Here is a 14,485-nt window from a genome sequence, read left to right on the forward strand (position 1 = left end):
GGTGAGTCTGAGGGGGGAAGCGTCCGCTCAGAGGACGGCGTGCCAGGTGAGTCTGAGGGGGGAAGCCTCCGCTCAGAGGACTGCGCCCCGGGTGAGTCTGAGGGGGGAAGCGTCCGCTCAGAGGACGGCGCCCCGGGTGAATCTGAGGGGGGAAGCGTCCGCTCAGAGGACGGCGCCCCGGTGAGTCTGAGGGGGGAAGCGTCCGCTCAGAGGACGGCGCCCCGGTGAGTCTGAGAGAGAAACGCTGCCTCTCTCTCAGCGGGTACAGGAGCCCTTTTCACTGACTGCTGCATTGTCCAGATCCACAGCTGATCTGTGAGAAAACCCTCCTGACCCAGCGGGTGTGGCCTTGCAGAGGTCCGCTTCCGCTTCACCAGAGCTGCTTCCACCACTTGAGCCTCAGCGCCCTGCCTCCGGGTCTTGAAACATCTCTGCAGTATTCCTAAACGGTCCTCGAAGAACGCGGGGCTTGAGGCCTTTCTTTCAAGGAACACGGGGCTTGTAGCCACAGGCGCAGCGCCACCCGTGCCCTCTCACAAAGCAGCATGCAACCTCCCCTCTCTCGACGGGACCCTTGCCCCTCGTCGCCTTCCTTTCTCAAACATTGTCGTCCAAAATCCTATCTACTGTCAAGGCTTATTAAGTATTGTGGGGCACAAAACCCATTAGCACAGTACTGTTTGTGGGGCGCAGAGGTAACTAACGTCAGAAACAATTTTCTTTGCAACAATTTGCTGAAGTGTAGTCCATTCCTTTTCTAGTGCTGCATGACAGATTATGACAAACGTGATGGCTTAGCACAAAAGTGTTCTCTCGCAGTTTCTGTGGGTCAGGAGTGCAGGTGTGGGTTACCTGGGTCCTCTGTTCTGGGTCTCACCAGCTCAGACATGGAGTTGTTAGCTGGGGCCGTGACCCCATCTGAGGCTGGGGGTCCTCTTCTGGGCGCACTGGTAGTCGGCACAGTTCATATCCTCGCCGTGCGTTGATTGCTATTGTCTGAATGTATGCATCCCCCCGTCCCAAATGTGAATGTTGAAACTCTTAACTCCCAAGGTGATGATATTAAAAGGCGGGGCTTTTGGGAGGTGACTAGGTCATAAGGGATTAGTGCCCTTATAAAAGAGTTCACAGAGAGCGTGTTTGCCCTTTTTGCCCTTTTGCAGAGAGAAGGGACCATCTACGAAGAGTGGGTTCTCACCAATCACTGAATTAGCAGGCACCTTGATATTCGCTGTCACAACCTCCAGAACTGTGAGAAATAGATTTCTGTTGTTTATAGATTGCCCAGACTAACGTATTTTGTCATAACACCGCAATCAGACCAAGACAATGACCAAGGTCATTGCTAACTCTTGCTAATAGTCAGGGACTGCTTTCAACTCCAAGAGGTCACCCTCAGTTTCTTATCAAGTGGCTCCTGTACCTATCCATATCTCCTCTCAAGGACTGTTTGATTTATTCTATGCCAGCAGAGTCTCCCTGAGGTTTCACCTTCAAGAAAGTTACCTTCTTTTTTATTTTTATTTTTTTGAGACGGAGTCTCACTTTGTTGTCCAGGCTGGAGTGCAGTAGCACAATGACCGCTCACTGCTGCCTTGACCTCCCAGACTCAAGCAATCCTCCCACCTCAGCCTCTTAGTACTTGGGACTAGAGGCACACACTGCCACACCCTGCTAATTTTTAAATTTTTATTTTTTATTTTTATTTTTTGTAGAGATGGAGTCTCTCTATTTTGCCCAGGCTGGTCTTGAACTCCTGGGCTCAAGCAATTCTCCTGCTCTGGTCTCCTAAAGTGTTGGGATTATAGGTGTGAGCCACCATGCCTGGCCAAAAGTTATCTTCTAAAAGTTGGGCTCACCTAGGATTATCCCCCTTTTGATTAACTCTAGCATAACTAATGAATAATCTAATTGCACTAATTTCATCTGTCAAAGTTCACCATAATTCTCACAGCCCTCGTGATTAATCATGGCTTTTTGATTAACCATGCCTGATGTTGACCACAACTAACCCTCATAGCTCCCAGGTATTCTAAACCATCTAACCATTAAAAACATACAAGACACACTGCATATCAAAAACTAATATTCTGTGTTTACACTGGAAATATATTGACTGCTTTGTGTGACTGGCCAAAGGTGTCAAAAAGCCTAAAGAATATTTCTCCCCAGGAAAGCCTAAACATGATTAGAAACAGAAAACTGAAAGCTTCACTTGTTTCCACCTTCTCCAAAGGCTACAATAAATATTTGCCCTTAGACCAAGAGATAAACTATATCGGAAAACTAAAATGTCTTTTGGGGATTGAGCCAACAACAGAGTAGCATCATTTTGATCCCAAACTCCAGGCTAGACCAAAAGTATCCAGGCCAGTGGTCTGGGAGAAGCTTTGCTTTCTAATGCAGAGCATCTCAAATTTGAGTCCATCAGATCACCTTTAGGCTTGTATTGCTAAGCCTGTTCCCCAGAATTTCTATTCAGTAGTTCTAGGGTTTGAGCCTAAGAACTGCTTTCCTAACAAGTTCCCAGGTGATGCTGTTACTCCTGGGGCTGAACTGCATTGAGAACCACTGTTCACCAGGGAAGAACCAATGGACAAAAAGTACAGGAAAGCTAGGTTTAGCTCAAGATTTGGTGGAGTCTTTCTTTAAAGCAATGACTATTCTTCAACAGTAGAACAGGCTCTTTCAAAAAAAGAGTTTTCTATTATTGGAAATAAGCAGACACTGAATAATTGCTCAGTGGGGGATAGTGTAAAAAGTGATTGCTGCAATAAACAGTAGCATCCTGAGTACAAGAACCTGAGATTGATCTGGAAAGATTCATGCAGCAGAGGCACGTGGAATTCTACTGGGACACACCACCAGGAAGAGAGGTGTAGATGCTGCATCAAATAGCCTTGACATTACCTAGGAGGGAATTTTAAATTTCACCAATGATGGATGTGAAGAAAGCGGTAATTAGGAAGCAATTATTAGACTAGGGCCAGGAATAACCAGACCTGTATCATTCTAGAAAGGATTATGTGGTTCATAACTGAAGGGTGAGTAGAAATACAAAATCAGAGCAGAAGGAAAGAAAGCAAGGCATTCAAGGATGGTAATCCACAAGTGCTGGGCATCTCATACAGTGTCTCTATGGCATAAGTCTGGTCAGTTGTTCCTAGATTGATAGGGTAGGTGGAGGATGGGGTGGCAAAGAAAGATCCCTAAAGGAGATGAATTAAGCAAAACAATAAGTTGTACTAGAATCGCTTCTCAAACTTTGTTGATCAGCAGAGTCACCAAAGGGTAGCTTTTTTTTTCAAGACAGAGTTTCACCGTGTTGGCCAGGCTGGTCTTGAACTCCTGACCTCAGGTGATCCGCCTGCCTTGGCCTCCCAAAGTGCTGAGATTATAGGCGTGAGCCACCACGCCCGGCCCAAAGGGTAGCTTTTTAACAACTACTGATCTCTGAATCCCATTAAATTCAGGATTAGCAATGGAGGGTCACAAGCAGCAGGAGGAGGATGGGAATCTAATTCCCAGGCACTGCCCAGTTTGTAATTCACTGGCCCTGATGATCTCTATCAACTATGCTTGGTAGTTACGCCTAAAGCTGTTTGGCAATAGAAGACTTGGCCCTTTGGGTTATTTCATATAAGCAATCCCTTCCAGTTCTCTTGATAAAAATGAAATCATCTTTCTGGGTAGGCCACTTCAAATGAACCAAAGCACATCCACTTGTATGTTTGTTTTCTCTATATTGATCTACAATGTAATAATGTTATTATATTTTCATTAAAAAACTTAAAAAGACTTCCACTTTTATAACAAGTGGTTTAAAAACCATCAGATAGTTGTAGAAGGAGAGCCAGGCTTTGAAGACAATTGTAGAAGGAGGGCCAGAATTTGAATTCCAGCACTACCACTTAACTTACAGTAACTTAGGTGAGTTGTGTGATTTTTCTGAGTCTCACTTTCCTTATCAGTATATTATGGGAAATGATGCCAACCTTGGAAGTGGTTATGCTCAGCCTTGAGGTCATTGTTGTATTCCCAGTTCCTGGTACTTGGTAGTTGCTCACAGCACTTTAGCTGAATGAACTACTAGCTTATCTGTAAACTGTCTAACATAGCCCCTTAAGAAAAGGCTGTTAGTGTTATTACTACTGCAAGCTTTCCTTTTCCGTTCTTTTTTATTGTTGTTGTTGTTGTTGTTCATCATGCTTAAATACTGCATATGCTTGTACTTCAAATTTCTGAAAAATATGCACTGGGAAGGAGCAGGGTAGAGTTGAGAGCTAGTCAAAGGGGACTTCATTTTAACCAATAAATTTTATAATTTTTTCAAAGAAAATATATTCGTACATTACTTATTCAATTAGAAAAAATAGAAAAATTGTAAAAGTAAGCTAAAAAGCCTCCCTTATATCGCCCTATGAAAGCTCTGCTTAGGAGTTCATTTTTGATTTTTCACTTATAATTCTGCCCCCAACACACAAAAATACACATACCCATAATAGACAGTACGCTTTCCATCTAATTAACATATTTTCCTTCCATTGTACAGGCTGCCCTGGATTGCATAACCTTTTCTGCTAGAGAAATAGGTACATCTTTTTCAGTGGCTGCCTCACCCTTTCTCATCTAAACCCTTCATCTTATCATGTTCAGAACCATTTCCATTAATTTATTTAAGCCTCTTATCTTATCTGATTGTGAAATTCTCTGGTTACCTCACATCTCTTTTTCTCAGCAGTGCACATGCCGAGTTGAATGCAGCCTGGGCACAGAGTGGCCTCTTAACTCTTTGCTGCCCCAAACTCCCTTTTTGACAGCTGTCAATCCAGAATTCTCTGTCTGGCTGTCAGGACTCTTCGGAATGGGGCCTCACTTGACTTAGTACTTTATTGCACCCAGAGTTAGACTCCTCTAGTGAATGATAAACTTCTCGTGAGTGGAGCCTAAGGCTTTAAACTGTTTATGTCTCTTTTGCCCAACAGTCCCCCTTAGTCATACTGGAAAGCCTTCTACTGCATGAATGAAACTGGAGTTTTGATCTTGCATTAAAAAAAATTGATTTAGTCTCTACTTTTTGTCTCTGATAAATAGAAGTAGTGGCCAAGAAGCAATCTGTAATTTTTTGAAACAAGTAAATGGTCTACTATTTTTCAGGGTTATGTCTAGCCTCTGATAAAATTTTTTAAATTTTAAGGTTTTGTCTTTTTTGGCCATGTACTTAAACCTGTACTGAATTCTGCCCTGGGACACCCTTTGTTGTTTTCCCTCTATTAATGTGGCTGAAGACATCTTCAACTTCTCCACTGGCTGTAGCAAAATATATTGATTTTATAGTTTATTTTCAACGACAACTAGATCATTTGTTGGAAATATATTGTTGGAGAAATTTCAATATCTTATCAAGAGATTTTGTTCGTTTTGTTTTTTGGAATGTGGGGGATATTAATTAGTAAAAACCATTGCCTTTGGAATTATACCTGGGTTTGGATCTTGGATTTGCCATTTACTAGTTTTGGGGCTTTGGAGTACTTATTTTACTTTTCTAAGCCTCATTTGCTCATCTCTAAAATTAAGATAAAAAAGAAAAAACTGTCTTTATATGATTATTATAAGGATTGAATGAGAAAATGATACTGAGGACAGACCACAAAACAAAAATGAGACATTCTCTTCCTGCTTTTGCTATATGTGCATACATCTCTGTGTGTGTGTATTCTTTTACCATCTCTGTATATTTCACTATGCAAACCATCGTGATTCATGTGATAAAGCAGTGCTTGTAAGAAGTTCCTATGAAGCTATAGTTACATATTTAACAAAGGAGGACTACACATAATTAGAATATCAAGGTACAAAACTTTTTACTTCAGATCAGCGGCTGTCAGACTGCTTTCAGACAGGACACACCTGAAGAATGGTGATTCACAAGGACACGCTCCCCTGGTAAGCCTGGTTTCTGGTGTGTCAACACATGCCCTATTATCCTCACTCACCAGGATTGAAAGTGAGTAAGTGTAGTGTTAGGGTAGCAATCGCTCTGAAATCAATCTTTAAAAAAAAAAAAATTGTTGGGCATGGTGGCTCATACCTGTAATCCCAGCACTTTGGGAGGCCGAGGTGGGTGGATCATGAGGTCAAGAGATCGAGTCCATCCTGGTCAACATGGTGAAACCCCGTCTCTACTAAAAATACAAAAAATCAGCTGGCCATGGTGGTGTGTGCCTGTAATCCCAGCTACTCAGGAGGCTGAGGCAGGAGAATTGCCTGAACCCAGGAGGCAGAGGTTGCAGTGAGCCGAGATTGTGCCGTTGCACTCCAGCCTGGGTAACAAGAGTGAAACTCCATCTCAAAAAAAAAAAAAAAAAATTACATTATTAGCAAATCTCATCACTTTCACCGCTACCAGGCACAAATGATTTGGCTGATGTTGAGAAACGGTCAGAAAAAGACCATAAACTAAAATGTCTGCAAGGCTAGGCTGATAAATTAGTGAAGTTAACTGAATGTGAGAACTCACAGGAAGCCATTAGAAAGACTTGATGCACATATGTATACACACACAGACACACACACACACACACACCTCTAAACGTGTACATGCTCACCAGCTCCAGCAAATCACAGGACCAGTAATGCCAGCTCCTCTAGCATTTCAAAAATAGCCAGAAATGTGGAATTTTATGTGAAATCTCTGAATTTATTCAAACCATTTTAAAACAGTACAAGACAAGTCAAACACATTCACCATTTACAAGACTTATGGGCTATTAGTCTGTAACTAAACTTTTTCAGATCAAATGTCTGATTCCATACTCTTGTCAGTGAAATCACTGAGCATGCAATGTAGAATATAATTTATAAATTATAAGCATGTACTCAAAATCTATAAAATTAAATATTAATAATGCATTTTTTTCTCTTAGGAAGAAAGCAAACATAAACATATTGATGCTTTTGTAGTTCATAAGCATGATGATTAGGTATTCACATTCAAGTGTGGGATATGGCATCCTCAAACCTTGTCATGATGTCAGCACTTTGCCCATCTGACATGAAAATAAATAGATAAGCAGATGTTCTCACATTTCCTTTTGACACTCTCATGGATCCTTGTGAGTGTGCAGCACTGTGGAGACCACCACTTGGACCCTCAAATCTGTAGGGATTGTACGGCCAGGGGGACTTAAAGAACTAAAAGTCAGTTCCTTTCTCCTGCTCTTCCACTCCTGACACTCAAGTTCCCAATTCTCTCCCAAAATAGCCACTATAAGGAGTTGTGGTTTTTGTCCCTTTCTGTGTGTATGTTTTGTTTTTATTAATTTATTCAAAAGAAATGTGTTAGTGGCTACTACGCACCAGACCCTGTTTTCGGCACTTGGGGACAAATATGGCTGCCCACAAGAGACTTTACATTATGTTAGGGGAGACAACTAATAAAAAACTAAATATTAAATAAGGCCAGCCATGGTGGTGCACGTGTGTAATCTCGACATTTTGGGAGGCCATGGCTGGTGAATCACTTGAGTCCAGGAGTTTGAGTCCAGCCCGGGCAGCAAAACAAGACACCATCCCTACTTAAAAAAAAAAAAAACAAAAAACAAAAAAAAACAGAAGCCTAACAACAGCAGTGATTCCCTTTCTTGTGCCTGTGTTCCCTTGCTCAGTAAGTCTGAGTGTACCTTCCACTTTGGCTCTGACCTTGACCATGTGGCTTGCTTTGGCCAATGAAATATGATTCAGTAGAGGCTTGAAGAGTCCTTGTGGTTTGGGCTCTTGGACTCCTGCTGTCATGTGATGAATTAGGCTCCCCTTCTTGATGAGGAGAGAAACATAGTCCAGTCATCCCATCACCACAGCCAACACCAAGATACGTGTCAGACATGTGAGTGAGGCAATCTGGAACCAGTCAGCTCCAGTTAAACTGCCAACTGACCGCAGATGCATGAGTGAGCTTAGCTAAGATCCGCCAGAAGAACCACCTAGCAAAATTGTGAACTAAATAGATGATTGTTTAAGCAACTGTGTTTGGGGTTGGTTTGTTATACAGCACAAGATAATTAATACAAGCTGCAGCATGAACTGGTTTGTTCTGGGGTACAACTATCATGCAGGGATCTCTCTTTACCATCATCCTGGGGCTTTCCTCTGCTTTTTTTCTATATTTGATCTCATATTTCTCATAATCCATATCTTCCTTTTGCTTGGTTTTCTCCAGTGACTTCCTAAGAAAAAGTACAGTAAATTAATTGTATGAAACGTTGCATGCCTGAAAATGTCTTTTTTTTTCTTTCTCTTTTGGTTCTTGTGTTTAAGTGCCAGTTTGGTTGGGAGTAGAATTCTAGATTGTTAATTATTTTCTCTTAACATTTTGAAAACCTTCTCCATTGTTCTGTAGCTTCCAATACTGCTGTTCACAAGTTAAAAGTCTATGCCAAAAGATGATGAGACTGCCACTTAATATCTGAAATAAAAGGACAAAGCTGAATTTACTCCTTGCTATAGTGAGAGCTATAATGGTCAGAAACAGTCTGTCTGAACAAAGTGGGCTGCTGAGTATGACTAGAATTCTTAGGAAGCATGAATTCAGGGACTGGTGGATTTTCGGAGAATTCAGTAGGATGCCATCACTTGCAGAATCACAGTTCCTTGGGGGAAAACTTTGTTGATTGTTCACTACTCAGATGTGATTTTGCAGGAGTGAGTCCATCTACAACTGGCTGTTTTTCAGAAACAAAGACCTGATTCTGATGAGTTGGCTTGTAAAAGTGTGTTCGTTGAGGGGAATTGTGCAGATTTGATTACATGGATTTAAAACCAGTTTTGATAGCCACTTCTTATTATGACTACAGAACAATTGCCTTTCCCTAAGTTTGGGGGAACATTTTTATTCTCATAAATTGCTGATCCTGTGTATATGACCTGTATATTTTTCTCCTTTCTACAGTCTTGCAGGATCTTCTCTTTGCCTTCAATGCTTAAAATTTCACAATGTGTGCATTAGCCTAAGATTGTATTCACTTAATACATTTTTCTGTCTGAAAGTTCAGGTTATTAACTTCTCTCCATTTTTTATTTTGGATGCTATATTAGTTAATTTAATACATAAATTATTATAAATTATGTATTATTAGTTTTAATTATTATTACTAATTATAATTTATGTGATAAAGACATACTCGAGACTGGGCAATTTAAAAAGAAGGAGGTTTAATTGGACTTACAGTTCCACATGACCAGGGAGGCATCGTGATCATGGCAAAAGGCAAGGAGCAAGTCACATCTTACATGGATGGCAGCAGGCAAAAAAAAGAGCCTGTGCAGAGAAACTCTTGTTTTTTTTTCAAACCATCAGATCTCGTGAGACCCATTGACTATCACCAGAACAGCACAGGAAAGACCCATCCCCATGCAATAATCTACTGGGTCCTTCTCACAACACGTGGGAATTATGGGAGCTACAAGATGAGATTTGGGTGGGGACATAGAACCAAATCATATCAGATGCTAATACCCTGGACCAATTACCTAATTGTCTCACACTTTTATCTCCTATTTTCTATTTCCTTTTCTTTTTGCTGGAAAAGTTCTTGACTTTATATTCTGACCTTTCTACTGAAAATATTGATTTCTAGCTGGGTGCATTGGCTCACATTTATAATCCCAGCACTTTGAGGGGCTGCGGCTGTAGGATCACTCAAGCCCAGGAGTTTGACACCAGCTAAGGCAACATAGTGAGACTCATTTCTACAAAACATTAAAAAAAATTAGGTGGCATAGAGGCATGGACTTGTACTCCCAGCTACTCAGGGAGCTGAGGTGGGAGGATTGCTTAAACCCAGGAGGTCCAGGCTGCAGTGAGCTATGATCATGCCATTGCACTCCAGCCTGGGCAATTGAGAAAGATCCTGTCTCAAAAAAAGAAAGAAAAGAAGATATATCTTCTATGTTTTTAATTTTCAAGACCTTCTGTATGTGTTTTGTTCCATTTATTTATTTGCTTGTTTATTTTTACATAGAATTCTTTTCTTGTTTTATGATTATAGTAGCTTCTCTTTGTGAGATGCTTGACTAGCTTCCAAGTTAAAGGCTTTCCTCACATATCTTATAATCTTTGTATCTGATAATACTTAAGAATGAGATACTGAAACACTGACTAGAAGCCCTAAGAAAATGCCAGCTGGGCTGGTCTAATGTGAATTTCACTGTAGGAGCATCAGGGTGGGGTGGGTCTGCTGAGGGAATGTCCTATGTCAGTATCTTTATGAGGTCAAGTCTTTTATCATGGTCCGAGCATATTTCCCAGAGAAGACTCCATGTCCTGCCTGGGGGGTGAAGGTCTAACTTTCAGTGTTCTTGGCCCAGAGAAGGAAAAGACAGATATGATATGGCATATTCCAGAAGCTAATATGTATACAGTTACTTAATCCTCTATTTTTAGTACAGTTCTCTCACACTCAGCTGCATTGATGTTCTTCCAGTGCAGAACCATCTATTTTACCTGATTCTGAAAATAAACTATCTATCTTTTGCCAGTTAGGGAAGGTGCAGTCTCTGGGATGCTGCACAGATCTGGGGAGAAGTCTAGGGGTTCAGTCCAATTCCTCCTAAAGGAATTCCTAACATTCCTTATTTAGTCCATATCCCTTTCACCCTCACTTCTTCAAGTAGAGCAGGAGCGGCATGAGAAACAGACCTCTCAAACACCAAACTGGGAAGGAAGGGGTGATTTATTCGGGTGGGAGCAAGGTGGCATAATTACCTAACAGCCAAGCTCCTCTAACAAAGGAAACCTCTGCCTTCATATAGGCTTACAACTCTAGATATTATATGTGAAAGGGTCTTGGTCTTACAACTCTAGAATTTACATGTGAAAGGGTCTTGGGTCATGGAGTAGGATGGGGTACAGTGACTTAAGTGGGGGTTTGATCGTGTTTAAGTGAAAACAATGCCTTCTGGAAAGATTCCTCCATACCTATGCCTGAGATCTATAGGAAGGCAATTAAAGGTGGTGCCTGGTCTGCAAGCCTTTACTTCTCCTACTGAAATGCAACGTGGAAGTCAAGGGGGAGGTGGTCTTAGATGCTTAAGGGTGATTAAGGGTCTCTCCCTTACAGGGACCTACTGCCATTAGTTTCCAAGTCTTCAGATCTGCTGTAAATCAGATTAGTTTTTAGTTTTCTCTACTGCCTGATGGGATTTAAATTTCTCAAATCTGTTCATTATGTTACTATGTATTCATTTGTTTTCCAGCTTCCAAAATTGCCTCTTCAGCTCTCTCCATCTATTGGGTTTAAGCCTTAAAATATCTATTTATTGGTAATTTTACTGGAATTTCCAGAAGTCAAGAAAATAGAAGTGTATGTTAAACTTCTACCTTTACACAAAGCTTGCTTTTCATTTTCTATTTATAGGAAGTGTGTTAATGGCTTCATAATTGAATCCAGCTTATAATTTATTTGTGATAGATCTAAAACTGGTTAATGAAAGATGGCTTCAATTACAGTAGGCTTAAAGCAGTGCCTTTCTCCTTAAAAATACAGAAAAGAAAAAGCAACTCAGCACTAACCCAGTGAAGGGGGATACAAATTATAAGTCAAGATTTTGTATGATGGCTGGACATGGTGAATCATGCCTGTAATCCTAGCACTTTGGGAGGTGGGTGGATCATCTGAGGTCAGGAGTTCAAGACCAGCCTGACCAACATGGTGAAACCCCTTCTCTACTAAAAATACAAAAATTAGCCTGGTGTGGTGGCACATGCCTGTAATCCCAGCTACTTGGGAAGCTGAGGCATGAGAATGGCTTGAACCTGGGGGAAGAGGTTGCAGTGAGCCAAGATCACACCACTGTACTCCAGCCTGGGTGACAGAGAGAGATTCTTATCTCAAAAACAAAAGCAAAAGATAAAAAAGATTTGTGTATGGGAATATTCTTTCCATGCATTTTTATGCCCTTGCTAAAATACAGGTTGCATAACATCCTTAATAAGAAAATTCTGAAGCCTGTGTAAACTTGCGGGAGGGGTGTAGTCATGCATAATCTCACATTGAAATCTGCCAAGGGAGTGAATACTACAGAATTTACAACTTGAGTTTTCATTCTACCCCACAGCTCGGAGCTGGAAACATATGTGCTTATGAATCTTTGTCAAGTTAATCGCTTTTCCCTTTTGCACCAAAAATTTAAAACAGCCTTCTTAACAAGTGTCACTAGCGTAATCTGTTTACTAATCATATGATAAATCACAAGCGAAGTAAGTTACTGTTGTTCTGTAAGTTCCTGCTGCCCTGTCAATTGCTGTCATTGTTTCCAGAGTTGTGCTCTCCTGAAGCCTTTTGGGGCTGGCTGGCTTCCATACTCAGAATCAATCACGCTGAGACAATGAAAAAACAAAAATAAACAGGAAAGTACGTGGAGTCAGCTATTTGATCTCTTTCTGAAATGCCTTATTCTCCGCCTGAAACCATGATTTACCTTCCCAATGTTAAGAAAAATCTTTCCTGCATTCTGCAGCTTCTTAAAAGTTGTCTTTGACCTTCCAGTGGTCTTCTCTCACTTCCACCCTCTTTCATCTCTTGGCAGCATTTGCAAAGATGACTCAGACCCTCTTTACTGAAAGATAACTTATAAAACAACTCACACCTCACGAGCCTCCATAGAAAAGCTTCATTTCCCACCTCAAACCCAAAGCTTCCCTCCTTTAACCGTATCCTAATTCATAATAATAAAAGCATATATTGAACAATTAATTATTGTGGTAAGTGCTTTATATATATTAACTCTTTTCACCAGCACAATAACACTGTGAAATACAATCTACTGTTATACCCATTTTTATAAATAAGAAAATAGAATTGCAAGAGTTTATATAATTTGCTAAAGGAAAAACACTGGTCAGTGGCACACCATGTAGGTAAACGGTACCACCATCCATGCAGTCAGTTGTCCACACCAGAAACCTAACAGTTGGGATTAATTGCTTTGTTTCCCTTTCTCTCCACATTCTTACCATGTTAGGCCAAGCCACCACCATGTCTCACCCAGACCACTGCACCACCCTTTCAACTATTTCCATTAATGTTCCTTTATGGACTATTTTTCATATAAATGATATATGAATTTGATAAATCCATAATCATAATGAGAGATCTTTAAAAACTTCTTTCAAAAACTGACTTTGTGCAAACAAAATAGTCGTATGACTAAAAAAGATTTATTTTAATTGTGCAAATAACACAATTAGTGATCCAAATCTTATGGAAGTATGTGGAACACTATACACACACACACACACACACACAAAGAAAGAAAGAATACACAACAACACTAAGAACATCGAAAAAAATTGGCTGGGCATGGTGGCTCACACCTATAATCCCAGCACTTTGGGAAGCTGAGCCGGGCGGTGGCAGGCAGATCGCTTGAGGTCAAGAATTTGGGACCAGCCTGGCCAACATGGTGAAAACCCATCTCTACTAAAAATATAAAAATTATCCAGGCGTAGTGGCACATGCTTGTAGTCCCAGCTACTCAGGAGACTCAGGCAGGAGAAGTGCTTGAACCCAGGAGGCGGGGGTTGCAGTAAGCCAAGATTGCACCACTGCATTCCAGCCTGGGTGACAGAGCAAGACTCCATCTCCAAAAAAAAAAATTTTCAAAAATTGACAATGTCTTATGTCCCAAAGTGAGTCTCAGCAAACACCACAGTCATTATTATATAGACCACATTCACTGATTACAATATAATAAAATTACAAATCAGGAACAAAAGGATAGTTAACCCCTCTGTTCGTTAACTCTTCTTTACTGTTCCTTTCCCTGTATAAAAAGGAACTAGCCTTGTGATCCCCCCACCTCAGCCTCCCAAAATGCTAGGATTATAGGCCTGAGCCACCACACCTGGCCCTCTCAGAGAAATATATATCCCCAAAAAGCAAGTTCTGGTTTTGAGCCTCTTCCTCATTTTGCTAACTTAATTGCACTTTGTTCACCAATCTAACTTTTTTCCTTTCTTTCACCAATTCTGTATAATTCCTTGGTGTTTGGAGCATCTGTGGCTCTGTTAGGAGTCTCCACTTGTCCTACCATCAGCCCTGAAAACAATGCTTTCCTCCCTCATGTCTGCCTCATAAGCTTGATGCAGGCAGATAGACTCTAAAATATCCGTCTCTTACCTTGAATTTTCTCTTGACCTTTCCCATGTTTATGACTATGTACAGGACATTTCCACTTTACATTTTCAGAATGCCAAATTTTACATGGATAAAACTAAATTTACCATCTGTCTCCCCAGTCTCTAGAACATGTTCCTAATGCTGCACTTGATTCCATCACTTTCCCACCAACACCCATCCTGGAAATCTCAGATACCCTCCGGGTACTGACTGCATCTCTGTCTGTAATAGCTTTTGTTCCAAGCCCCAGAGCTTGACAGGTATGCAACAAAGATTTTTTGAATGACTGTTAGACTCCTCCCTTCCTC

At 41.0% G+C, this 14,485-nt stretch overlaps 1 long non-coding RNA gene and 1 other non-coding gene across 2 annotated transcripts in view; both read left to right on the forward strand.

The window, feature by feature from the left end:
• LOC108309621 overlaps positions 1-14,485 on the forward strand; it is a 72,770-nt gene that overhangs the window by 45,546 nt on the left and 12,739 nt on the right. The window contains exon 3 of the long non-coding RNA XR_005201482.1: positions 12,317-12,410. This is a non-coding gene — a long non-coding RNA (uncharacterized LOC108309621). The remainder of the gene's footprint in view (positions 1-12,316; positions 12,411-14,485) is intronic.
• On the forward strand, positions 6,952-7,055 carry LOC119472349. The gene has a single exon (XR_005201491.1). It is a non-coding gene; the product is annotated as a small nucleolar RNA U13 (small nucleolar RNA).

The sequence above is a fragment of the Cebus imitator genome, unplaced genomic scaffold (assembly GCF_001604975.1).
Source record: "Cebus imitator isolate Cc_AM_T3 unplaced genomic scaffold, Cebus_imitator-1.0 Scaffold95, whole genome shotgun sequence".
Taxonomy (NCBI): Eukaryota; Metazoa; Chordata; class Mammalia; order Primates; family Cebidae; genus Cebus; species Cebus imitator.